Here is a 26,801-nt window from a genome sequence, read left to right as displayed (position 1 = left end):
TAAACACCCCTAGCAAAGATTGGTGTATCAGAAAGGTATTCTTTGATCATTTTAATTCTATGTAAGGGTATGATGGTGATTTAGGACTTTGTCCTGCAATGTGCTATGTATTCCTGTGTAGAGTGCACTTCTAGCTTCCATTGATCTCAAAGGGGGTTGAGAGCTCTCAGCATATTTCAAGACCAAGCTGTCTTTAAAGACCAGACAGAGCCACAGAGGTTGGACCCAGATCTAAACTTTCCCAGCCTTTGTGTGTTTTGGAGTTTAAGGATTTGGTTCATCTATTGTTGGGGGGTCAACTACAAAGCTTGGACCAGTATCTGGATTCACGTCCTAGGTTTCCCAAAGTTTATGGGTGTTCATCTCTGGGGGGGCTTCATTCAGGCCCGACTCTGGTAATGGCAAGTAAACCTTAAAAAACCTGCATACTCAAATAAGCATCAAAGTTAAGATGCTTCTATGATTGGAAAATAGATCCTGCCAAACTAACTTGATATCTTCTTCTGTTGATATTACAAGTTTAGTTGATAAAGGTGGTAGTATTGACATAATATACTTAGACTTCTGTAAGGTGTGTGACTTGTTACCACATGACGTTTTGATTGAAAACTAGAAAAATATAAAATTAACATGGTACACATTAAATGGATTAAAAATTGGCTAGCTGATAGATCTCAAAGTGGTTGTAATTGGGGGAATCATCAAGTGGGTGTGTTTTCTTGGCCCTACCCCATTTAACACTTTTATCAATGACCTGAAAGAAAACACAAGATCACTGATAGAATTTGCAGAAGACCCAAACGTTGGGGGAGTGGTAAATAATGAAGAGGACAGGTCACTGACTCAGTGATCAGGATTGCTTGGTAAAGTGGGCATAAGAAAACAATATGCATTTTAATGTGGCTAAATGTATACATCTAGGAACAAAGAATGTAGGCCATACCTATGGAATGGGGAATTCTATCCTGGGAAGCAGGGACTCTGAAAAGATTTGAGGGTCAGAGTGGATAACCAGTTGAACATAAGCTTCCCGTGTGACACTGTGGTCAAAAGAGCTAATGTGACCCTGGGATGCATAAACAGGGGTATCTCAAGTAGGAGCATAGAGGTTATTTTACCCTATATTTGGCATTAGTGTGATGGCGGCTGGAATACTGTGTCTCATTCTGGTGCCCACAATTCAGGAAGAATGTTGATAAATTGGAGAGGGTTCAGAGAAGAGCTACAAGAATGACTAAAGGATTAGAAAATATACCTTATAGTAGTAGATTCAAGGAGCCCAATCTATTTAGCTTAACAAAGAGAAGACTGTAATCAAGTCACCCATTAATCTGTATGTACCGATGTGGGGAACAAATATTTAATAATGGGCTCTTAATTCTACCAAAGAATGCTAGATAAATTCAGACTGGAAATCAGCTGTACATTTTTAACAATGGGAGTAATTAACCCATTGTAGATCATGGTAGATTCTCCATCACTGACCATTTTAAAATCCTAATTGGATGCTTTTCTAAAAAGATCTGCTTGAACTATTTTTGGGAAAGTTCTATGGTCGGTATCAGGGGGTAGCCGTGTTAGTCCGTATGTACAAAAACCAACAAGGAGTCCGGTGGCACCTTAAAGACTAACAGATTTATTTGGGCATAAGCTTTCATGGGTTTAAAAAAAAACACTGAAGAAGTGGGGTTTTTACCCTTGAAAGCTTATGCACAAATAAATCTGTTAGTCTTTAAGGTGCCACCGGACTCCTTGTTGTTTCTATGGTCTGTTATACAGGAGGCCAAGTGATCACAGTGGTCCCTTCTGGCTTTAGAATCTATAATAAATGTAGAAACTGGATTATATGACCAAATTGCCTGTGATAGACACTGGACTCAATGCAGGAGATCCCTTCCAGTCCTCTGTTCATAGGCCCCTGAAGCATGATCTGGGGTGCTTTTGTCCTGTGACATTGTTGGTGGATTTCTAGTAGGGCAGAGATTGTGTATTTACCATGTGCTTGTACAGGGCTCATTGCAATGAGACCTCTTAGTGCTTCTATAATAGTAGTAAATAACCTGGGTTATGTTTAGTGTCCAGGTTTTGTTTGTTTTTTTGTAGTTGCTTCTCCTGGCATCAACTGAGAGGAGATGTTCATTGTACTAAGCACTGTAGATGCACACAGAGATTCCCTGCCCCAAAGAGCTCACAGGTCCAATACACAAAGAAAATAAGGTGCAAGATGTTTTATAGATGGGGAATGCAGGTACAGTGAGTGACCTGACCGAGGTCACACAGGAAGAGTGTGGCAGAGTCAGGGTTTCCACCCAGTTCTGCTGAATCTCAATCCAGCGCCTTAGCGGCAAAATCATCCTTCCTTTCCCTAAAGAGGACACGATCCCATGGAGTGAGGACAGGAAAACGCCCAATGCAGCTGGCCTGCTGCTCTCCAACCTTAGAGCACTGGCTTCCTTTCATCCCATCCGCTTTCCTCTGTGTCTTTCATTTACAACTGAGAGCAGCATCCTTGAGTGAAACAGACAGGAGGGTGGGTGTATTCAGCATCCTCCTTGACAGCCCAAGCACTCCGGAGTTGATACTCACCTATTCACCACTGCAGGCAGTCCCCGAACAGCTATCTGAGAAACGCATGTTGCTTAAAGCTGTGGATCTGGAATATGATGTTTTAATAATAACCCCAGGAAATCTACTGCTCAGCCACACCTGTAATTGAGACTCTTTTTGTCAGTCTATTTAGCGACTCCAGAGAGTGGTTACTTGTCAGCCACACAAAAGGAGGCTAGAAAATGCAGCCTAATGACCCTCCTCGTGCTACTCTAGGCAATGTGGAGTCCCGGACCCTCCACACTTGTCCCGTGTGATGCTGCGCTTGGGCGAAGATCCCTTGTCCTGTGCTGAGCGCATTACGTAAGACAGGGAGCGTTTGTCAGCGACTCCGGTACAAATCGAGCTACAGGCGGCTTGTGCGGAGAGGGGGTGGCGAGAGGGAAGCGCCGCCGGGAACCGAGCTCCGCACCGCCGCTGGTTTCAAGTTCGCCGGGTTGGCTCGGTGGCTCATCGGGTGCGAGGGACGCGTCCCTGGCGGGTCTGGAGGTGTCGCTGACTCCGGTGCTGGGGGAATGACTGAGGCAGGGAAGCGGGACTAGGACGGACTGGCATGAGGCTCCAGCCACAATGGAAGGGCTCCTGTCTCCGATGAGAAGCAAGGTAGGCGCGGGGAGCATTGGGGATGGCTTGGGAAGCCGCTGCCACCCGGGGAGGCGCGGGGCCGGTCTGGGCGAACAGGAGACTCCCCGCTTTTGTCTCCCGGCGCTTGCACAACTGCCCTTGGGGAGGCGACTCTGTGGAGACGCGAGCGGAGCCGCTTCAAAGCGGGGGGAGGGGGGGTCACCCCTCCCCCCCATCACTCCCTCTCTCGCCAGAGGGGACCTGTGTCCGTGAGTTCGCTTTTTGGAGGAGACGGACCGCGCTTTACTGGGGTTACCCAGCTGAGCCTCTCCCGTGGGGGGGGGGGGTGCGGACACCCAGGGCGCGGTGCCACTGACTGACAACCCGCGGGGCGGTGGGGCTGCGCTCGGGTGCCGGAGTCGCACTTTCCAGGCGAGGAAAAGCGCCCATCTAGGCACAGCCCGGCGCGTGCGGACCCGCGGGTGCGCAACGGACCCGAGCAGGTCCCGGAACGCTCCGAAAGGGAAAGTGAAAGTGTTGCACGTTCCAGGCGTCCCCCGGCTTCTCCGCTCTCCCGCTCCCCGTAGCGGGGCAGCCTTGTCCTCCTCCCATTCGGGAACTTTGAGCTCCCAAGGAAATGCAGTCGGAGGCGGAAAAGCCCAGTGCTGGGCTTGGTTCTGCAAAATCTGGTGTGCCCGAAAGGTGTGGTGTGATCCTTCAATCCCACAACAGGGTATGGGACATGGCTATTGACAAAGCCCTGGCTGGGATGATTTAGTTGGGGACTGGTCCTGCTTTGAGCAGGGGGTTGGACTAGATGACCTCCTGAGGTCCCTTCCAATCCTGCTATTCTATGAGGGTGATTGAGGACTTCATCCTGCCATGTGCTAAGTATTTCTGTGTAGAGAGCACTTCTAGCTTCCATTGACATCAAAGGAGATTGAGGGCTGGCGGCATATTTCAAGGGGGGTGGGACGGGTGGATCCCATCCTACATTACCCAGTCGCCACCGACACATACTGGAGCAGGTGAAGCTCCGTTGGGCGACCCAGCTCCAGTCGGTTGCAGCTTAGCAGTGAGAGAACTGGTACAGAATGAGAGTTCTCAGCAGCAGCAAGACCGTCAGTGTGAGACTGTCTAACATGCGAACCATTTAAGGGGGTGTATAATCTAGAGAGAACTATTAGATGGTGTGTTTTACAGTTCTGCTACCTGGAGATCTGCACTGATACTCTGACCTTCGTTACTGGGTATTTTTAAACCTCTGTTTCCAAGCTTTTACTATTAAAAACACTATATTGCCAACAAAGGGCTATAACTTAACCCTGTATCCAAGTGATAATTTTTATCACTGTCTCGCACCTTTTTTGCTTTACATGGTAATTTGCAGGCCAATGGGGGCTGCTGGAAGCAGGGGCCAGTAAGTCCCTTGGCCTGCGCTGCTTCCAGCAGGTCCCATTAACCTGGAGCAGCGAACTGCACCCAGTGGGAGCCACGATCGACGGGACCTGCAGACGGGGCAGGTAAACAAACTGGCCTGACCCTCCAGGGGCTTTCCCTACACAAGTGGCAACCCCAGTTTGAGAAACACTGCGTTAGCATGTATCCCCTCTGCTGGGCATTATAAAACAATGTTGCTGATGGCATTTTATAAAATGAAACATTTACATGGTAATTTAGGGTCATGCATCTGCACCTACTATGATTAAAGGTGAATATGCACATTACACTTATTAAAAGAACTAAGATTTCTTTTTTGCAACAAGATATAAAAGACTGTCAACCGGTTCTCATCTTCCTTTGCACAGAGGGAAAGTCTATAATGTTTGAGGTGATGTTTCCATTGTGTGTTCCTGTATCCACCCTTTTGAAATTCTTGCCTTAGGCAACCTAGCATGGTATTGGTGTGTTATCAGGCTAATGTTGGAATTACAGTTGGATGTGAGTAATATCAGCACCTGCAGTATCATTTATGTTAAATGCACACACAGCTATAAAAATGATTGAGTAAAAGAGGTGGAAATTTAATGCTAGTGGGCTGGCCCCCTGGCCATATATTCTGCTTGTCAATCTAACTTGCATCATAAATGCAACTGGAATTTAATAGTAATACTGTTAATAAGACTTCATTGTGACAATTATGTCTTCAAGATTATTTATTGCTCCTTCGGAGGAATCTATGTGGGAATTTAGACCCAGACCTCTAGATCCTGTTTTGTTCTGATGGAATACTAAGGGTCAGACTCTGATCTCCATTATCTTGGTGTAAATCCAGAGTAACCCCTTAAAAGACAGATCCCCATTTTGTTTATATTGGTGCTGGAGTAACTCCACTGAAGGTATAAGGCCAGATTCTGAACTTGGTTAACTTGGAGTAAATTTGGAGTAACTCCATGGAAGCTGATGCAGTTAATCCAGAGTTACACCATGTAACAAAGGTCAGAGTCTGTATTTAGGTTTCTGTGCAAAAGCAGTGTGAAAATTACTTCAAGAAACATTTTTAATTCACTTATGTTCTCTCTGAAATCCTTGCCTAATGGAGAATTGGACATAAATTCAATAACCTCACAAAATAAAATCTTGCTTTAAATGCAGATAGCTAGAATTTTTCCATTGCATTATGATGAGGTGCAAATAAACAAATGTTTGCTTTTAAAATTTAACTTCTGGCTTCCTGAAGTCACATGCAGATCTATTTCAAATGCTCAAATCTAGAGAGAGCATTTTAAAACAAGTACACACAGAATGCTCGTTTGTCTACATGGATAATTAAAAGCGATGGGCCTGCTTTTTATGTACACAAAGTCCCTTTTACAGTACTCTGGCAGGGTGAAGGGGCCAAAAAGTGATGTAAACTGCATTCACACCTTACTCTCTTTACACTGTTAGGGAAAAATAAAAGAGGAAAGGTGCCTTACTGTGAATGAGATTCAGTTAGTTTGAAGATTAGAAATACTCTCTGCTATGCTCCTACGTGAGACTTCAGTCTGTTATTTTGCATGGAAGTTATCTGAATTTCAGATTCCATAAAATGTTGATCCATTTGGTCACTGAAGCGTGCTAGGTTTCTGTATAGCATGGTTACTTAATAACTTAGCAAGACTAGAAAATATTTAGGGTAAATTGGACATCAAACAGTAATTGCAGTATACCATGTAATAGACTTCACCAGACTAAATCATGGGTGCTTAATGCATTTATACCTTAAAATTTGCCTAAATGGCACATGTATATGTGTAAGGTTAAGGCAATGTAGAGTAGTGTAGTGGTAAAATAAAATTAAGGCAGCTAAGTGGAATGCACCTTTGAACCTTGACAGCATTTTTGTGTTGATGGTTACATTTCACTTGGCTTAAAATAAGGGAGTGCTGCATTACCACTCTGGGATAATCAGACTTAATTATGACATTAAATATTACCAGCACATATTAATTGGATTCTTCTGCCTAGCATGGTTATGATTAATAGAAATCTTAACAAATGAACACATATGATGGTGATGCAGCATACCACCTTTAAAAGACTAGGAAGTTGATGGAATACAGCTGGCCTTTAAAAGAAGGAAGAAATGTATAAATATAACTAGACACTCCCTTTTGATTTGTTTTATAATCCTCAAGCACTCACAGTTCTCCTTAATCCTCAATGCACTGCCTTCAGTGAATTATGCTGGCATAAGAATTTCAGTAATTTCAGTTTCTCTGCAGCTAACACATGCCAATGTATGCTACTGAATTTGCAATGAGCACCTGGCTTGAACCATGCAAAATTGGCTAACTGTACCCTTTTTTCTCTCGGGGAAGAACGGGTTTGCAAGGGGGTGGGGGAAATCATCAAAGCAATATGTTTTCTTTGGACTGACAGAACTTTTGAGTGAACTTTTCATCTGTTCACAAATGTACACAGAGGGTAAATGGAGATTAATTACCATTGAATTTACCAAGCATTGCATCTAGAGATAATGAATTTTTAGTGTTTTGTATACAGAGAATTCAGCTAGGGAACTAAATAAATACTGTGTGCAATGTTTAGATAAAGCTTTTAAAACACTAATGGGGCTATTCTCTATTATTGAATCTTATTAACTTTATCAGTTTATTATAGGTTCTTGGGATTAGCAAATTCCCATGATGTTTCTGGTTTTTGTTCAACCTTTTCTTGTGGCTGCATTAAAGACTTTATTTTTCAACCACTCTATCACTCTTCTGAGTGGTTGAATTACCCTTGTCTATTCTATAGATAAGTTCACTACTTACAAATCAATGTTGATAAGCCCTGGAAGATATTGCATCCATGTTCTGCCTTACTTTGACAGCCATTGGATGATGGAGACACTGGGCCATTGAGATTGATGGAGGAGATTGGGAGGGGGACTTACCCTAAACAAGAGTTCTGGAGTAGAAAATGCCCAACCAGTTCTACTCAGTAGTTGGAGATCTTGGATGTCTGATTACTGTTTTGTTTTTGTTTTGTCTCCTCTGGATGTGAACTGAAAATGAAGTTTTCAGATACAAAAAAGCACATCAGAGCTTCAGTGTTGTTAGGACCAAAAAAAAAAAATTCTATTAAGCTCCAATCCATCAAATCACTTGAGCGTGTTTTTAACTTTAACCTCAGTGCTCATGTGTTTAAAGTTAAGCATGTGCATAAGTGCCCTGGTGTATCAGAATAAAAATGCTTAGCCCCTATCTTTAAGAATTACATGAGTGTTATGATACAACATATGGGACTCCTGCATGATTTATTAACAGGACACAGTGTGGGGACAGTTTTCAGACAGAACATTCACATCACTCCATTGGAAACTCAAATCGCATAATAAAGGGGCAATTATACATCTAAATGTGGGTGTCCTATTTCAATATCTACCTATGAAAATTGGGCCCTGCTAGTGTACAAAGGGTGGAAATTTCTCAGTCACCTAAGGGATTTGAATATCTAGCTTCCACTAAATTCTAATGGGCATTGAGCATCCAAAGCTCTAAACTCCTCCCCCTGCCACCAGGTATGTTATCCAGGTGTAAGATAGAGTAGGTGATCTGCACAGTGTCGGCAGTATCTGAGGGTAGTACGGTATTCTGTGTAACAACTTAGCAGGATGGCTTTGCCTCTCACTCTGCGGTTAATAATGCTGTGTCTGAGATGTGCTGAGGTTGTAGATAGTAAAGTATAATTAAAAAAAAATGAAGAGCTAGGTCTGTCTTTATTAATCACAGTCTTATACATGCAGGTGTTGTATGGGTGTTTCCAAGAGCAGAATTTAGCTTCATATTCGAATAGCTCTTTGCTATAGAAAAGTTGGGTTATGTAAAGTATGGGTAGAATATAAAAAGTGGAGGTGGTGTCTATTTCATAACATTTCTTCAGTCAATAGTAATATCTGATTGTAATATCTGATTGGTTTTGCTTCACATTTTTAAAAAAGATATGGAAAAAATCAAATTACATGGTTTTTCTTCCCCAATCCTGCTTTGTATCAGTGCAGCACGGTATAGTAGTCTATCTGAATGTTTGAACTGCTACTGCACTTGGGCACAATGTCGGCAAGAGTGCATTGTTTAGAATATATGGTAAATCATTGTTGCATATCTTGGGTGGGAACTGGGCTGCTGTACTGCTGGTATAGATGGTTGTTTATATTGCAAAAGATCCCAGTCATGCGGGGCTGGACAAACCTACGACAAACCAACCTCTTTCTCAGAGAGCTTTCTAGCGAAAAAACAGGGTGAAATCTTGACCCCCAGAATTTTGCCACTGGTTTCTATGGGAACAGATTTCCCCGCAGAATCTGATACCTTACTTGCTTTGACTAGCACCTTACTCCACTAATAGTCCATTTGAAGTCACTAGGACTGGATTAAAGGTACTGTGAAGCTAAAGCGAGAATAATAGCATCTAGCTCTAAATAAGAACAAGATGTAATAAGAGGGTATGGAACATGAAAGAGGAAGAGTGACAAGGGTAGGACACATGGTTGCATATCCAATTAACTTACTCTACAATGTAGAGGCTTCAAGGCTTTTCAATAAGTGGTGAAGGATCTTGCTGAACGGCTACCTACCCTAGTCATTTCAGTAAGCAGTTTACCATGGGTGTCTGTTGGCTAGCATGTTTGCCTGTCTGCGAATAAAGAATTAAAATTCTTCCCCCTGTGAGACGTGACTCATAAGGTTACATAGGTATTAGTTGTGAATGGTCTTAAAGTCAGTACTGCTGTAAAACAAATTTAAGAGGAAAATTATGCTGCAAAAATGATGGTCCATTCATGATGATAGTAAAGCACTGAGGACAACTGACTGCAAAGCTGTCTGGGCTGTAAGGTCATGCTGAAGGAAATTCTTGGCGAGTCACAGTGCTGTGTGCTTAAGCTAGTTGTTTATGAATACTTGGCATGCAATAAAGTACTTGCATAATGCCGGTTTCACATACAGTGGGCCCCATCCTTTGCTAGTGCAAATCAGTTTAGCGCCAGGGATTTCAAGGTTACTCAACTGATTTATGCTATCTGACAATGTGCCTCATAATAGTTTCACTGGCTTTTTGAATGTGTGCGCACACACAGACACATTGGTCAAGGAAGGTCGAGGTATACTTAATCCTGCTTCAGCATGAGGGAGCAGAGAGTGGTGGTGAACTATCTGACCTCTTGGTCTCTAGCACCTCAACATTTTTTATAATTTGTGTGTGTTCTATAGACTTTCATCCCAAAGCATGTCTGGGTATATAACTAAATTTGAACTTCCATGGTATTTATCACAATCTCTAAGCATGTTACAATTTTAAGGCCCACATTTTAACAAACTGCAATAAAACTTTAAAAAAAAAAACAACTTCCAAAAGTCTTGCCAGACCCAGCATAATCCCCTTCATAGCTCAGGCATAATCACATAATCCAGCTGCCATGAAAGACTACTTCACTTCATAGCTTCCAGCATAATCACCCTCTATTTCTACTGAATCTCCTTCCCCTCGGTCTTCCTGCCCAGGAAAAGCATGAGAAAACAGATTGCTTTTGCAGCAGATTATAAACTAGCAAATCCCAACTCCAATGAACCAAGGCAAGAAGCCAGATCTTTAGCCATGGTCTTCTCGCTGAGAGCATCCAGATCTCAGCCCCTCTTCTATACCAGAGGCTGTTAGCGCAAGTGCTTGGGAGGATTGCATCTGCCACAGCATTGCACAAAGGTAGAGGCAGTCTCTCAGGTAGATCTTCCCTAATTACATGCTCAATCAATCCCAGTGATTTAAAGCGGTGAGATAATTAAAAGGGAAATCATTAATGATTATCTAAGGCTGGATCTCTGAATTGCTGGGTTTGGAGTAAGATTGTGGAGGTGAGTGTGGTTGCTTTCTTTAAAAAAAAATTCATTAAGAAGAGATTAATTCATGTTGGATAAGGGGAATCCTGTCTAATGCCATGGAAATTCCCTACCAGTGGTTTCAGAGGGACTACTCAGGTGAGTAAGGGCTCTGTGATCTGATCCACTGGGAGTATTTGAGGTGTAAGGTTATACTCTCTGTAAGTAAGGATGGCAGTCTTGCCTGTAATGTTTTGCGGTCCTTGGAAATGGATGGGGTGAGGTGGAAAGGTAAAAAGCACTAGATGTTCACTGAATTTTATCTATCACCTTATTACATCGCCCTGTGATAGAACTATACAAACACCGCACAGGGTGAAAAGGTTAATGAATTGTGCTCACTGCAATCAGCCCTGCCTGCTACACCTCTGGGTGTCAGGCCTGTAGGAAAGGGGCTGAAAAGGAGAGAGCTGGTGCAGTTGTAGCTGGCCAGGAAGGAGACCAGATCAACTGCTCTATCTTGAGAAGAGAAGCCCGGCTGGAGCCAGGAACCAAGAAGGATTATAGCCAGTCATAGCCTCCCTGAAGGAAGGGCAGCCTTGATTCCAGGCTGGGTTTATCAGGGACTTGCCCACTGGTTGTTTTAGCCTGCCAGGAAAAGGTTCTTGTCCTCTCCTTCCCCCCCTCCCTCCGTGGGGGAAGGCTGGGCTCTGAGAGCTGAGGACAAGTAGATGAATAACCTCATAGGGACTGAGAACTAAGCCCTTCATGGATTAAAAAAACTCCTTTATTTCATGTTTGTTTTGGGGATGGCAACGTTGGACTTCATTTTGCTGGGAGGTGGTGGTTGAACTTTTGTAGTGACCTTCCAGAGGGCCAAGTTTTAAGCTACCAGACTGGTCTGGAAACCACACTTGAGAAACTAAGGCAGAGTAGTTGTGGCAGGGCTCTGTGCTGCAAGGAGGTGCATGGGGCAGAGAGAGACCCTAGCACTGCAGTAATAGGGTTAATCCTCTCATGACCACGGTCAGGTACGAAAGTGCTATATTATCCCCATTTTACAGATACGGAACTAAAGTATATGGTTTAGTTTGTGACTGAGCCAGGAATTAAACCCAGGTCTCTCTAGTCCTAGTTCCATGTTCTATCCACTAGACCATACTTCCTACACATGGACTGCAACTATAAGTATAAAATTAATAAGTTGGGGGTGACCCTCCTCTGAATGTACAGGTGATTTAAGCACAACACTCTTTCCACTGAGAAGGGAAAAACATCAGTGGTTGACATTTGTAATCTATCAGGAAGGAGTCTTGGATTAGGCTTTGAAACAGTTGTACTGTGGGAAACAGAGTTGCACACAATTGATGATCTCTTAGGCCCAACCTTGCTCCCATAAAAGTCAGTGGGAGCTTTGCGATCAACCTCAGTGGCATCAGGATCAGAGTTTTAATTAGGACATCTCATCAGTATGCGAATATCTGTTAGTACAATTTTGTCCCCTCATGCCTGGTAGGGGAAAGGGACTCAAATGGGAAATCAACCTGGTGTTTAGGGGAGAGATTACGAGTTCCAGAGGAGGCATGAGCTCCCCAGGAGATGTGATAAAGGGATATTTCTCCCCAGTGCCCTAATCTCACTCCTGTTCCTGCCAGCTCTGTCCACTTTTGCATCTTCTCCAGCCATCTCCAGGCCCCTTAGTGAGTAGGAGTTGGTGGTGGATTGTGCTGATTAGAAAACGGGAAGTGTTCCCCTTGGAAAACTTCAGCTACATGCTACAATTGGAAAATTTTCAACCCAAAACTAGAAGCTAGTATGAGATTGTAATGTAATAAAAGACTGCATCATAATGTGTATGCACAAGGGCACCGAATTAAGATTGCACATGACTGGCCAATATGAATAATCATTGGGCCAGGACAAGAGAGAGGGCCACCAGGCCATAGAGACAAAGGGCACACACCTCAGATGTAGAAGTCTCAAGTTCCTGCTCCACTGGCTATTTAGTTATAAGAAGTGGAACAGCTTCAACAGGAGAGGTTGAATGATAGCCCAGGAGGTAGGGCACTCTTCTGCAATGGGGGAGACCCAGCTCTAAACACCTTCTCCATGTCAGAGAAAGGCAGGAAGTGAACCCCTGCTTTTCCCTGCCAAGAGAGTACCTTAATCTTTGGGTTACAGGCAAGCTACTCCTCTTCCTGCAGTTCACGAATCTTGTCCTCCTTCCGCTTTTGCCAAAAATGCCCCAAAACAAATGTCAAGTTACAAAACGATTCTGAAAAATTTTTTCAACTTTTTGATTTGCTGGAAATTTTGAAAATGATTCATTTTCTGTTTTGATGTGAAATCGAACTTTTTATTTTGATTTGAAACTGCCAGTAAACCAAAATCGCCATTACTTGCCCAGCTGTATTTTGTGAGTACCTCCTACCTGACAAAAAGCTAACATGGCTCTACCCCTCTGATACTTCCTACCTGACAGTGATGTGTGAGCAGATGTTAGTTTTATCCAAGGAAAAAAGTCCTAGTTCTTCCGAAGTATAAGTAAATATGTGGTGGTTTTATGAAATGATTTCTTTTTTTGTTTTTTCCTATGGCTGACATGCTTATGGTGGAGTTTGCATATGTGGCCTTCCATATTCAGAATGGCTCTGCTATGTTTGAAGTAACTTCTTTGTAAACAACAGTATTCCTTACAAAAGCCTATATCTGACTAGTTTGTTTACTGTAACTTGGTGGGACAGTAGATAAAGCTTTCTAAAACAGGTACAGCTTTATATTGTATTAGTTTTTTTAAAAAGACATTTTAATCTCCGTACAATACTGGTTATTCTGTCTTTATTGAATCACACGCATTTTCTGGTGGTATTCACTACCTTGAGCGCTAGTTTTCTAAGTAGCATGCATAATTTTGCTACCAAGGTAAAATGTCAAGGAGAAAACATGACCTTTATTCACTGTTCTGTAATCTCTGATGAGCTCTTCTGGCGTTCTAAATATATATTTTTTTGTTTAGTCCACAGCTTTATCCCAGAGGAATAGGTTGGGTTTTTTTAAAGGCATTCTTGATCAGATAGTAACTCTGTTCTGGTGCTTCAGAAACCACCAGGAGAAGCACCACCAATTAACAGAATTATTCAAGGGATGGCAGTGTTTCTCGTGGATACCAGGCCAGAGGGAAGGAGGAAGTGGGGGTAAAAACAAAAGAACGTTTGAGATTGCACCACATGGGCAGATACTCCGCTGGTTTAACTCCATGCAAGTCAGTGGAGTTATGCTAGCAGAGAACTTGGCCAGAGACTGGCTGAATCCAAAGAATGATATAATTGATTCTGTTGATCATTTGTGGCCTTAAAACACTGTGGAAGCACAGAAAAGTAGGTAAAATCATAGAATCATAAATGGCCCTTCATTGTCTCTACCTGATGATCAGGTTGCACAGCAAAGCAAATACATATTTATTTGTCTAAGGCAGACTGTGCTTATGTTCTTAATGTGTTTGGCAAGCAATGCATAACTCTAGCCCATATCAATAAATTTGTACACACAGTACATACATCACACAAGAATATTAATGATCATTGAGTTATTAGTTTGCCAGTGATGCATTACGTGCCCCATGTAGGATATATACCACAACAGAAGTGTTTTAGGTGTACTGAGTACAACAGGTTCCTGACACTAGTGAACACCCCAAAGTGCCATGGGTGGGGGGGAGGGAGTGGCAGGGTAAAAATTATACATTTAAAAACTATAAAACTTAGAAATGTTTGGGAAAAGACTGAGTTACCTGTTAAACCTCCCCAGAAGCAAATCTTAACTCTGTTCATTTACATACGTTTGATGGAATTTATCTGTTCTTCTGCTCCATAAAAGATAAGTTCAGTACTTATCCTCCAACCCCAGAAATGTCTAGCATGTGTGCTGCTTCCCAGAGACCGGCAATACTTAGAGACACATGCAGCTGGAAGGCAGAAGTAGAGTAGGTTACTGGGAGGGGGAGCATTGTTATACAAATATCAGACCTCTCACAGCTTGCTACTTGCCTGAGGGTTCTCTGCCACCTTCACTTTCACATAGGCTGGATTTTTGCCTAATTTGAACAAGATCGTAAGTAGCTGTGGGCCTTTCATTTGATTCAGCATTCAACCGGTTACGATGATGGCAACTCTCCTAATGTAATCACTGCTACCGAAGCCCCTACAGCGATCACACTCACTTTGGGACAAACCTCTCCACTGCTCTAAATGGATGTAGTTCCATTAGTCAATGGAGTGACCCTGATTTTTACACCAGCTGAGGATTTGGTCCTTGGGTGAAATTATGCCCCTATTTGGGTGTTCTGTATGGGGTGGGGGGGAGTGAGAGAGAGCAGGAGGGAATCCAGCAAGCTTTCCTTCTGACACCCTATAGTAAAGTCATGCAGCGGGTAGAGGTGTAAACTGCCTTCCAGAGTTGGGGTGCACAAGGGAGGTGGAAGCCATTAACATTGCTAGTGGCTTGTGGGGGGAACATCTGGGCAGGGTGTAGGTGATACTATGGCTCTGTTTCTTGCATGCCACAATGGCGCCTCAGATCTAATAAAGGACACCTTGCCCTGCATCCCCCAGAAGCACCATGGGGATGTAATGCTTCCTCCCACCAGCATTCCCAACCACCCCATTCCAAATACAGTTCAGCCTCAACAGAGGCATAGCTGAGCCCTCTGTTATGTGGGGGAATAAGGATTGACCTCCATGGAGCTACGGTGATTTGCACCAGCTGAGGATCTGCTCCAAAACATATAGTTACATGGAAGGGAAGAGGAAGAACTTCTGTGACTACTCAGAGCTTCAACCAAGGAACCCCATACTAGTAGTAGCTTCTAATCACTTGGAAGTGCTCAGATGCCTTCAGAATATTAAGTGGTAGATCCACAGCTGTTGAAAATTGCCATGCTCCCTTTAAGCCCATGAGCCATGATGACATGCCTCAGCCCCTAAAAGTTGACCTTTTGGTAAGCACTTTGCTTTCAGCGGGGTTAAGAAGTTGATGAAGCCCCACCTCTGAATCTTGTCCATATGCATAAGTGAGGAATGATCTTCCTGATTAAAATAATTCCTTGACGAAATGCTAATGGTCTTCTCACCTGCACACAGGGAACATAGGATTGCAAAGGAAATATTGTTGAAGTAATACACTGCAAAGGATAACGCACTACACACTTCTGCTGAAGTCCCCCATCGCATTTTATATAAAAATGAAAAATTAAAGGTGTTGAGGGCCTTCCCTTAATTATACGGCTCCTGTCCAATATAAGTGCACTGACAAATCAAATGCAATTGCTGGTATATGTGCTGAACATATTAATCAGGAACTCAGTTGGTATTAGTGTAGATATAACATGTAATTCCATAGGAAAGTCTACTGTGATTTGGAATTAACCCTCTGGCACTAGGATTTTCTGGCTTGACATGCTAATGCAGAATGCGTAGTGCTAATGATGTGAGCTCCAGATCTGCCTGTTCCAAGGGATTAATTAATAACATGATGTGAAAGTGTTACTCAATTTTTTCAGAAAGGGCAAAGAAGGGGCAAAGGATTGTTTTGCTGAATGGGGATATTAGGGTTTGTGAGAGAGCTGAGGTGGTGGTAGTATAATAACGCTTCTTGTCAAAGCACAAAAAAAGTATAAATGTCTAGGATATCTTAAATGAGAAAATGAATAAAAATCATATCAATTAATAAGTGTGTGTTTGGAGGGTGGGGGAATAAGTGTCCTTGTCTTTGTGCTTGCTGCTTTGATATGGGAATGGTCTGCTTTGTAGTGGGTTTGTTGAGGCTCTGGGAGACACTGTCTGGGGGCCAGGGACATGCTTTCCATAGCTGAAAGCTGATCCTTTTCAAAACACTGCTTACCATTCAGAATGCACCTGTATGAAAAGGGCACTGTGCTTTGAATTGCACTTGGAACGAGTCACACAGAAAACTCTCTAAGGGCCAGTCCAGATTTTATCCTAATGCTGGACAAGGCTTGACTGAGTTCAGAAAGGATTTTTCTTTCCTTTTTTAAACTGGAATTCTGAACTGGCTAACAGGGGTGGCTCTAGGTATTTTGCCGCCCCCAGCACGGCAGGCAGGCTGCCTTCGGATTCGGCGGCACGCTTGCGGGAGGTCCGCTGAAGCCACGGGACCAGCGGACCCTCCGCAGGCAAGCCGCCAAAGGCAACCTGCCTGCCGCCCTCGCGGCGACCGGCAGAGCGCCCCCCATGGCTTGCCGCCCCAGGCACGCGCTTGGCGTGCTGGTGCCTGGAGCCGCCCCTGCTGGCTACGAGGGTTTTAATGCATCTCTCCAAAAGGAATACATCTCTGGAAGAAATATGTCTTAGTGGGGCAGTGCAAATATCACTACCTCAATCTCTCACCAACATGCATGCTTCTACCCTGGTCTGGACTGAGAAGGTAGTTCATGGCCAATTCAATTACTGGCTTCCCTGACCCTCCCAGTCCCGGCTGCTGTTGTACTGATGGTTTTGTGATGGGAATGCTTTATAGCAACGTGCCCACTAAGAACTGGAGAAAGTCATAGGTTCCAAGGCCAGAAGGGACCATTGTGATCATCTAGGCTGACCTCCTATGTAACACAGGCCATACAGCATCCCCAGAATAATTCCTAGAGCAGAGCTTGTACAAAACAGCCACTCTTGGTTTTTAAAACTGTCAGTGATAGAGAATCCACCATGACCCTTGGTAACTTGTTCCAATGGCTAATTATTCTCTATTAAAAATGTACACCTTATTTCCAGTCTGAATTTGTCTACTTTAACATGATCCAATGGCTGGAAGTTTTCTCACCTAGACTGAAGATCCCATTATTAAATTTTTGTTCCCCATGTAAATGCTTATAGCCTGTAATCAAGTCACCCCTTAACCTTCTCTTTGTTAAGCTACATAGATAGACTCGAGGAACAAAGTCACTATAAGGCAAGTTTTTGTAATTCTTTACTTATTCTCTTGGCTCTTCTCTGAACCCTCTCCAATATTTCACCATCCTTCTTAAATTGTAGGCACCAGAACTGAACATAGTATTCCAACAGAACTGCATCAGTGCCAAATTCAGAGGTAAAATAACCTCTCTACTCCTACTTGAGATTCCACTGCTTGTGCACTCAAGGATCGCATTAGCCCTTTTGTCCACAACATAGCACTGAGAACTCAGCTGATTATCCACCACAACCCACAAATCTGTTTCAGTGTCCCTCTTTCCCAGGATAAGAGCCCCACATCCTGGAAGAGTGACCTGTGGTCTTTGCTCCCTAGATGTTTATGTTTACACGTAGCCATATTGAAACGCATATTGTTCACTTGTGCCCAGCTTACCAAGTGATCTGGATCGCTGTCAGTGACATTTTAATGATGACCATTGGACATATGTACAGCATGGGTGGCCACAGTACCACCTGCCAGCCTACCCCTTGTCTGCAGCCTCCCAAATCCTTAATGTGGCTTTGTAGTTCTTAGAGACTACAGGTCCCACCATGCACTGTTCGGCCTTGAACCAAGCAACCTTCATCTTGCTTCAAGATGAAACATATGCTGGGACCTGTAGTCCCTGCAGGATACACGTGGCTAGTAAAGAAGAAGGTGGCTGCAATCTGCTCAGTTACACAGGAATTAAGCACAGCCCTTTGGCTTTTGTCAGATTGTCAATGCAGCAGCTAGGCAATGTTTGACCAACACTAATGCACAATGTGAATTCAGAAACTTCCTTGATTTTAAGTGTTAACTAACTAGGAATCCTAGATGGAAAAGTTCATTCCTACCTTAACCCCACAGACACACACACGTTCTATTACAGACTAATTGTATTTTTAATTGTTGCGTTTAGACCATCTCATCAATCTAATCAAAGCTAAATAAGCCCTATGGTGTTTGGCACAGCAAAGTTTACTGAGGATGTTTCTTCAATCTGCTGGGCTACCACCAGTCAAAAGCATAATGCTAGTGAGAGGAGAGAGAACATACCCTACTTTAATACAATTGGCTATTACTTTGGCCGTTCTGAATATTATCTCACAGGCAGCAGAGAAGCAGCTGGGTGACATTATCAGTAATTGCTCAATATTGTCATCACATTTGCTTACAAGAAAAGTAAAGCAACAGACTATCAATCAGCTCACAGAATATTCATACTTTGATCCTAGTAAGCGCTTTTGAATGTCATGGCAACCGTCCCATGAGCGACAATTTTTTACTTGATTACTTCATGCTACATTCCTGACCAGAGCTGTGTTGCTCCATTAATTTTTACTTTTAAAATCTCATTTGTTTTTATAAGCTATGCAAAACATGGAGCACATATTTACTCATGCATCCTTTCTGAAATTTGATATAAGCCAACAGAACTGCAATGTGTAAACACTGCACTGTATGCATAGCTCTTATGTAGCCTGAGAGATCCTATGCAAGCATTTTTCTTCCTATATTTTTTTGGAATGTGAATTTTGAAATTATGGATGGATGTTTACATGGAGACATTTCTGCTATATATATTTTGAAGATCAGACACATCATCAACAAAAAAATAATCTGTCATGGCTTTCGGACTAGGAGAAATAATTGATCTTGATGACAATTGTTTAGAATGGAGCCTAGCAAAATACTAAGTATGTAACTTTAACCACAAAAGTCAATGGGATAGTATTGCCTGTTGCCATGAGTCAGGCCCCCAAAAAATCATGATTACTTTTTAAACCTGTAAATATGAGGTTCTACTTCTTTGCCTCCTGCTTTTGAGGTTCACATTTTCAAGCTTTCATCCAGAGTCATGAGGGTTAAAACTTTTTATGAAACCTCAGATTGACATGTGATTTGTAGTGCTCCAGCTGCCAGGACTTGAAAGGGGGGAAAAAATAGGCCTTGTGATATCTATAATAAAAAATCACAAGAGGTGGCAACAATCCTGGGATCATTCATACGCTTAAAGTTAAGCATGAGCTCTTTTGGATTAGGATCCACATAGCACCTTATTATGAAGACGTATGCTCTTGTGGTGAAGAGACAGGGCTAGGAATTAGGAAACCTGGGTTTTATTTGTGGCACTGTCAAATCTCAGACAAGTCACTTATGCCAAAATCTAGGCTTATAGATTAGACAAAATTGGAGTATCTTTCAGTCATGTTAGCTCAGTTGAGTTCATGGATTTTAAGGTCAGAATTCACCAGTGTGTCCTTTTTTTTTAATGGAGATATACCTATCTCCTAGAACTTGAAGGGACCCCCAAAGGGTCATCAAGTCCAGCCCCCTGCCTTCACTAGCAGGACCAAGTACTGATTTTGCCCCAGATCCCTAAGTGGCCCCCTTGAGGATTGAACTCACAACCCTGGGTTTAGCAGGCCAATGCTCAAACCGCTGAGCTATCGCATAACACAAGCCAAAGAATCTCACTCAATAACTTTTGCACCAAGGCCATAACTTTGGTTTGAGCTAGAGCATAGCTTTTGGAAAGAGATCTAACCTTGACTTAGACTACAAGTGATGGAGAATTTACCACATTCCTAGGTAAAGTGTTTGTTTGGTTTTTGTTTTTCTCATGGTTAATTACCTTCTCTGTTTTAAACAAGTTCAACTTCTTATTTCTAGTCTGAATTTGTTTAGCTTCAGCTTCCAACCATTAGATCTTATTCTGCTTCTTTCTGCTAGATTACAGAGCTGCCTACTATCAGGAATCTCTTCCTCCATATATGGGCTTGTGGACCATGATCAAGTCACTACTTCTTCCCTTGGATAAGCTAAATTAGCTTAACACAGTTGAAAAGACCCATTAAGATGCAGACAAATATGTTAGATGGCTGTGTTGTCTTGCTGGCTTCCACCAGTCTACAACACAGTTGTCTGGTTGCTTCTCAGAGTAAGACCCTCATTCTGAAACTATTGCATTTCACTCCTCACTGTTTTCAAGACCCAGTTCTAGTGTGAGATGGACCTCGGATCAATCCCCCAATCAGAACACCCTGAAATTACCAGTGGCAGGGGGAGGGAATCCAACCCCAGATCCAAATGTGAATTTTGCCAATGGTACATAGCTTTGTAGCTGAATCAAAATCCCGGATCCATCTCCTTTCCCCAGATTTAGTCATTTTCAGATCCCAATTTTTCAGTTCATTCCCTGCTCAAGAAATGCAAATAATTTCTGTGAAATTACAGTGCAAAATGCTGTATTGAAGCCTCTGGAGTTTTGCTATTGACTTCCAATGAAACCTGAATTTCATCCCTCAGTTCTATTCCCAACTCTGTTTAGATCCTTCCTGTATAATCTTATCAAGTCTTTCAATTGTAATTTCTTTGCCTCAGTTTCTCCATCTCTATAATGGAACTAATACATCATAGTGCTTAATTCTAGATCTGGGCAAAAAAAAGATTTGGACACACATTCTATTTGACAAAATGCAGTTTTGGTTGACTTGAAATGATTTGCAAATTTGACACAAATAACTTTGGCCATTCCCAAAACAGTCAGAGGAGGGGGTGGTGCTGCTTCAACTCCTTTACCTGCTTCCCCCATAATCTTTAGCCCAGTGGCGTGGACACTCATGTGGGATACAGGGGACCCAGGTTTGAATCCGTGCTCTGGATCAGAACCAAAGTGGACTCTTTCAATTCACCAAAAATTCTGAAAAATTTCCAATTTCCTTTGATCTGAACAGAAATTTTGTTGGCAGTTTTTTAGAACTGCCACCAAAGTGAAAAATCAGTGCTTTGCCCAGCTCTAATTATTTCCTTACTGAATGAAATTCACCCCTGTGCACAAAGCTGGCTGAAGGGCTATTAATCAAGTGGTGCATAAATCTTGTGCTGGTCTTCTTCATCGGGATGAATTTGGTTCCACACTTGTAAAGTGCTTTGATATCCTCTTTGGAAAGGAGCGAGTTAATGACTAGGCTCTTTTGGCTTGGGTGGTTGTCGCCCATCACTGCATTAAGTCCATAAGTGGAAATCAAACTGCTTTGCTTCTAAAGGGGTTTTGGAGGTGTCAACCCATATTTTATAGTTATGGAGCAGATGTCCTATTTCGCCCTGGAGATCTCATTACTGCTCAAATATGTATATGCAGATTTTTTTACATTAGCAAAGCAGCAGGTCCCTCCTCCCCCACATAGTAATATTATCGGCTGGTGTCTGTAGAAATGTTTGTCCAAAAAAATCTGAAAGTCTGTGCAAAGGGAGGTGTGTGTCAAAAAAAAAAAAGTATCCGTCTTTATTAATTACAAAATGATTAATTATTTCATCTGCCCAGATATCTGTATGCACAAGTTGGCTTCCTCTCTCACTGATCAGGCTTTCAGCACCATTAATCAATGGAAGTTTTAAATGTGAAGGCAGACAGGTTGATTTAAAGTGTTGCATTGTGGTAACCTCTCCTGTATACGCTGACCTGCTCTGGATCCTGGACAATCTATCACCGGGCACATCACTGTCAGAGCGCAAGGTTTGATTTAGAGATGAAACTCCTGAAAGGGAAGCACCAGAAATTGCCCATCTTCAAATGAACTATGTGTATTTTGGCCAACTTAGGACCCAATCCTTTGTTCTTTTGCTACGCAAAACTCCCATGGAGTGTTCCAGAAATGCAGGAATGGGCTTCTCCCCTACACACTGTGATAAAGAGAGATTCATAAACCGACCATGTCTCAGTGTTAGTTACTAAGGGCTAGACGGCGACTTGGATTGTACCATCCAAGCAAAGGACGAAGAACATCCTTCATATCCCTGTGCAGGCTCCCATGGATCTTGGCTCGGGTGCAGGCATAAGCAGGGCTGTCTGTTTGCTCACTCCCTCGCTGGAGCGGTGGGGTGCAGAAAGGGTGCAACTTTGTCTCGGTCCCTTTTTAAATCAGGCCCAAAATCATTTCCCTGCCTTGTACTCTCAACTTCCTGCCGAAACTGAACTTCGAAAATCTCAGTATACCAAGCCACGATTGCCAACTTTCATGATTTTATCATAAGCCTCCTTATAGTTGGTATCTACTCAAGCCCCAGCTCCTGGAGTCATGTGACTAATGCTGAATCTCAGCTTTTTTTTAAAAAGGTAAACCCTAGCCCTCGTGATTGCAGAGGTTCCAAGCATAATCTAAAGTCTCAAGAGCCAGATGGCAAATGAAAAGAACTCACATTTTATTTTTTAAATTGCATGGGTTTTTAAAGCCAATTTCATGCCTTTGGAAGGCCTGACTCATCCTAAGGGTTGACAGTGTTGTAAATTTTAGTATCACTTTGTTACAAGCATTCAAAGGTGGGCGGGGGGGGAGTGGCACACTTGTTTGGCTCCTGTGCTGCCCTGAAGGCAACCTTATGCCAGTTTCTTTCATTGCAATTTCTGCTTAGAAAATGTGTATCTGAATGGCTAGTAAGCGTGAAATAGATACTTTTATGTATTTTCTTTTTTTTTTTAAATCATATTTTGACATTGAATAGATGCTAGTCACAGCCTACCTTACTGATGTTTGATTTTTCTTCATCACATCCACGTTGCACCGGGCACCATCCAGAACATACAGACGTGTTTGCTACAATGAAGAACAAGCAGGTAAAAGGAAAGGAGGCCTTGTAGCTAAGGCACTAGACAGGGATATGTGAGCTCAGTTCCTGGCTATATCTTTCCGCAAGCTTCTTAATCTCTCTCTGCCTCAGTTCCCTGATGAACGTGATACTCTCGCCTCTCTGTCTTATCTATTGAAATTTTAAGCCCTTTTGGGGGGTGGGTGAGATGTCTAGCACAGAACTGGGCGAACTACGGCCTGTGGGACCCTCCTGCCTGGCCCGGGAGGCTCTCCCTCGCAGCCTCTGCTCACTGCACCGCTGGCGCAATGCTCTGGGCGGCAGCACAACTGCAGAACCCGGCCTGACCCAGTGCTCTGTGCTGCGTGGTGGCATGGCAGGCTCCAGCCGGGCAGCACGGCTGCCTGTCCTGGTGCTCTGGGAGGCGGGACTGTAGCACCGCCAGCCACCGGTGCTCCTGGCAGCATAGTAAGGGGGTGGGGAGTGGGGGGGGGGTTGGATAGAGGGCATGGCAGTTCAGGGTGGTGGTCAAGGGTGTGGATAGGGGTCAGGGCAGTCAGAGGGTGGGGAACAAGGGGGTAGAGGTCCCAGGGGGGCAGTCAGGAATGAGAGGAGGGGTTGGATGAGGTGGCGGGGGGCTGTCAGGGGATGAGAAGCAGGAGGGGGTCAGATGGGCAGGGTCTGGGCCATGCCTGGCTGTTTGGGGAGGCACAGCCTCCCCTAACCAACCCTCCATACAATTTCAGAAACCCCCAGTGTGGCCCTCAGGCCCAAAAGTTTGCCCGCCCCTGATCTAGCACAATGGAGGTTGGTCCCTCAACCTGCTGCTGTAAAATGGATGTGCATCAGAGTGTTTTTTGTGGTCACTGGCTATTTGGTGCCATGCATCTTCCATCTGTGTTTCTGCAACGTACTTCTGGGTTAATGTTTTTTTATTTGTTTTTTTTTAAACGAGAGCTTCTTTTCACAATAAAACTCTGATTACAAGTTAACATTTATTTGATTCCTAGTGACAATACTGGTGGCTCTCTAGACCACATTTATAGAAAGAGCGTGATATATAAAAATTCATGGTTTTGTTCGTTTTCCTCTTAAATATATCACCTTGTCTCTACCTACTATTTAAAATGTAAAATAATTTTTTTTAAATCCTCTTTGAATAACACAAGTGTGTAAGATCCTTCCAGATTCTATAATCTCATGTAGTAACAAGTGGCGGGGTGGAATCTGACATCAATGAGAATATCTATATATAGATGGAGAAAATAGTGATCCAGGTTTTGTTTTGCATGCATGTGCAATGCAGTGAGGAAGACTGGATGATTTCACTTCTAAGGTAAATTCGTATTTATATTTTGGCCTTAACTTTAAATCAAATTCTCTGCAGATGCAGATCATTACCTTACAATTGTATCAATTTGCCTCTTCTAAAAGTGTTTCAACACAGGAAGCCAGATCTTGTAAATACCTTTGCATCCAGAACTCTCACTGGAATCAGTCAGGAGTCTGTGACTATAGGTCTGGCAGAATCAGGCCCAGAATATTAAGTATCTGATCCAAAGCCCACCGTAATAAATGGAAAGACTCCCGTTGACTTAGATGAGTTCTTGGATGAGACCTTAACTGAACAGCATTTACCTTGTATTGACATTCTTTGGCTTGAAAGGCCCAATGGAAACTGACAAGCTAATGAATGTGTCAGTTGTAATTGAAAGATCTTGATTTGGGGGGAAAAAAGCTCTTACGGGGTGGGGTAATGACATTTGCTCTTTTATTTACATTTATACACCCCTCTCTGTAGATTTGAATCAAAACTTTTGATTTGAAGGAAAAAAATCAATGAGAGCAATCTTGGTTCCAGCGGAGAGGAGAGAAATGTACCAGCTTGGAGCTATCATTGTAATAAACATGTTTCTGAACCTATAAAGGAGTCTAGATCAATAGAACAATTGCTGGGAAGCAAGGGAGAAATATGGAATTGTATCACTTAACATTTATAGAATGCCTCTCTTGAAACGATTTCTAAATGCATTCGTTAAGCATTGCAGCAATCCCGTAAGCAGTGTTATCCCCACTTCACGGGTGGGGAGTCTAGAGCACAGAGGTCAGGTCTGAGGCTACATAATGAGTCATTGGCAGAGCCAGTAGTGACAGTCAGACTCTCTAATTCTCACAGATGTGTCCTAGCCATTAGATGACGCTCCCTTCCCATAAGGTAATGAGTGTTAGTTTCGTGCCCAGACTTCTACATTATCTGCATGTGGAACTCCCAATAAAATCAATGGGTCTTCTTTGCACAAAGCATCCACAGAATAACCGTAATTTGTGTTTCATTACATTAAAGAACGGGTGAATTAGGTTGGAAGGCCTAGAGATCAGCCACTGCTCCCATGTCAAACGCACTGGTTTGTGAGGTTTATTTTTTTTCTGTTGCTTGCTATCTTTGCCTGACTTGTCACTTTCAGGTTTTGATGGGGTGTAGAAAATTAAAGCAATGGGATAGTGGGGGGGAGGAGGATTTCCCTTGCTGTGTTTTCAGCCCAGAAGGCAGCCAGAAGTACCACATCTGCAACTGAGCCTGTTTTCATGAAATTTCCAGCCCAGCGTTGTTTGTAAACCTGATAGTTCAGTCATTGCTTTGATTAAACCCTTAAAACATCTGAATTTAACTCCAATCACTGATTACCCCCCCCACACACACACACACTAGATCCACTATTAAATCAATAGTGGAATTACAACAAGGCTATTCAGATTAAAGCAACCCTAATACTGACCACGTAACACTTCTGGCTACCAACCATGCCTCTTAACAACTGAAACCCCTTTCTGACAGTTTCTATTCAAATCCACCATATTTAGTCTGTACATTTAATAGGAAAAGATGGCCTGATGATTGAAGGTACTGGATTGGCCTTAAAGGTGGGTTTAATTCCTGCCCCTGCCACAAACTTCCTTTGTGTCCTTGAGGGGCAAGTTATTTCATCTCTACCCTTCTGTTCCCTATCTGTAAAGTGGGCATATTAATAGCTTTCCTTTTCCCCCACCCATTTGTCTGTCTTGTTTAGATTGTAGGATCTTTGAGGCAGGGACTCTCTTACTTTGTGTTTGTAGAGCACCAGCCACAATGGGGCACTGATCTCAGTAGGATTGCTGTCATACAAATAGTACATAAGAAGAATTTAGCATGTATGCAATGTAATATGCCAAGCCCACTGAGGTTAGTAGATTTTAATTATAGCTTTTCTTTAAATTTCCTTTGGCTCTTCCCTGGCTGGTTGGATCTAAAACTTCAGCCTATTGACGTTAGTGGGCAATGAAAGCTGTGGGGAGAAGCTGCTTTGCATTGATATTTTGCATGCAAATGTAATGTTGATTGAAGGATCTTGGAATGAGAGCAGGAAATTCATCAAGCAGGGGCAGCATGGACAAAGAGTAGTTCAACATCAATGGCATATTCTATCTCTGGCATCTTTTGTGAGACTACCAAAGTGATTGAATAAACCCAAATTAGTTGGTAGTCATGCACCCACCTGTGTCTTGGGAGCTGGACTGAGATCTCTCTATCATGTGCTCATCACCCTGGCATCTGGAATGAACATTCCTTATAACAATCATAGAATCATAGAACTTAAGATCAGAAGGGACCATTATGATCATCTAGTCTGACCTCCCGCAAGATGCAGGCCACAAAAGCCGATCCACCCACTCCTGAAATAATTCTCTCCCTTGACTCAGATGTTGAAGTCCCCAAATCCTGATTTAAAGACTTCAAGTAGCAGATAATCCTCCAGC

At 43.0% G+C, this 26,801-nt stretch overlaps 1 long non-coding RNA gene across 1 annotated transcript in view; it reads right to left on the bottom strand.

Annotated features, from left to right (window-relative positions):
- LOC123346209 overlaps positions 1-26,599 on the bottom strand; it is a 31,615-nt gene extending 5,016 nt beyond the window's left edge. The window contains exons 1-4 of the long non-coding RNA XR_006572941.1: positions 26,540-26,599; positions 22,941-23,014; positions 15,513-15,597; positions 14,260-14,433 (exon numbers count right to left, since the gene is read on the bottom strand). This is a non-coding gene — a long non-coding RNA (uncharacterized LOC123346209). The remainder of the gene's footprint in view (positions 1-14,259; positions 14,434-15,512; positions 15,598-22,940; positions 23,015-26,539) is intronic.
- Positions 26,600-26,801: the final 202 nt, after the last annotated feature.

This window comes from Mauremys mutica, chromosome 1, assembly GCF_020497125.1.
Source record: "Mauremys mutica isolate MM-2020 ecotype Southern chromosome 1, ASM2049712v1, whole genome shotgun sequence".
In the NCBI taxonomy this organism is placed as follows: domain Eukaryota; kingdom Metazoa; phylum Chordata; order Testudines; family Geoemydidae; genus Mauremys; species Mauremys mutica.
Note: the sequence above shows the minus strand (reverse complement) of the source record. Positions and strands in the feature narration are given on the sequence as shown.